Here is a 1,525-nt window from a genome sequence, read left to right on the forward strand (position 1 = left end):
CTTGGTGTAGTCCTTTGAAGGAAAACAGACTGGCAAACACCGAGGGAACAGAAACACACATACACACAGACAAATCAAACAAAGAAACACATTACAGGGGGAAAGAAAAGAAAGAAAATGGGAGGGAAAGAGACGAAAAGAAGAGAAGAAGAGAAAATAAAAAGAAAAGAGAAAGAAGAAAAGACAAAAAAATATATATAAAAGGGGGTCAGAGACAACAAAAGGACAGTAGACCGTTTAAAAGTGTATGACCAGTTTAGGGGAGAGGTAAGGATAAGATACAGGAGAATATATCTGGGTTGCAAGAAGGTGAAAAAGTAAGGGAGAAAGGAGAAAGTAATATAAGGAGTAAAATTTAAAGGAATTGAGTAAAGAAAAATTTAAAAAAAGGTAATAATGACAAAGAAATAAGTACGAAACTAGTGAAGAAAAAACATTTTTATATATTAAAAAACAAACAAAAACAACAAAAAACAAAAAAACAAAACAAAAACAAAAAAAAAAAGCAGCAGCTCCTCCTGGTGGATAGGCTTGGTTTGATGTGGTAGGTCTTGGAGTCTGTTCTCAGAGGCTCCGCCCCTGCCTGAGGTGAAATGAGCAGCAGGAGGTGAAGTGCGCACCTTCACAGACTCAATTGCGGTGTCCCCACCCCCAGTCAGGATTGCGATTGCAATGAGGGAAAGGAAAAAAACAAAAAGCAAAAAAACCGAGTCTCTCTTAGTTTCCGATAGCTTTGCTCAAGACGCTGTGCGCTGCTGGAAATAAGCTGGGAGCTCCTGCAGTCTAAGCGCGCGCCCAAGCCTCCACCCGCCACCGACTCTTTGTTGGAGGTCGCGTAGGTGTGCGCCCTATTTTTTTCCCTGTGGGCACCCAGGATTCGCACAGTCCGTGCAGGGGGCGAGGTGTGCCGTGGAAATGCAGTCCGTGGTCCAATTCCCAAAACCAAGTTCGAATTGCTCGCGCCTGGTGCAATCGCCGCTCCGGCCGCTTCCCACCAGAGAGCGCGCCTCCCCAGCGCAGCCGCTTCTCACAGCCACAGACGCCTCTGATTCCCCGCCGAGATGGCTTAGGGCTGGAAGCTATTCCTTCTCTTGCGCCACCCCGGTTCGGGATTCCGGCTACCCAGCAGTTATCTATGGAGTGGGTTTCTGTCTCCAAGCGCAGCCGAGCGTTCTATACCTCTTCCCCAGAGACAGTTCTATGAGCGTGTTCCGACTCTGTCTCTTCCTTTGTCTCTTGGGCGCTGTGCGCTTGCGCCACGTTGGGCTGGGGATCTTACCTCCCCTGCCCATCCCAGGCTGGCCCGTTTTCGGATCTCCCCCATTCGCCCCCACTCACTCAGGTATCCTTGAGGTTCTATTCCTTCTGGAGTTCGTATTTTCTCCTTCCGCTCTTGCAGATGAGCATAATATCCTTCTCAGTTTGATAAATGGTGCGGAAGGAGTTTACAGAGCTCCCTTCCTCTCCGCCATCTTGGCCCCACCCCATGGAATGTTCTTTAATCTCCATGTATCTGTGGTCTTTC

This window comes from Suricata suricatta, chromosome 5 (genome assembly GCF_006229205.1).
Source record: "Suricata suricatta isolate VVHF042 chromosome 5, meerkat_22Aug2017_6uvM2_HiC, whole genome shotgun sequence".
In the NCBI taxonomy this organism is placed as follows: domain Eukaryota; kingdom Metazoa; phylum Chordata; class Mammalia; order Carnivora; family Herpestidae; genus Suricata; species Suricata suricatta.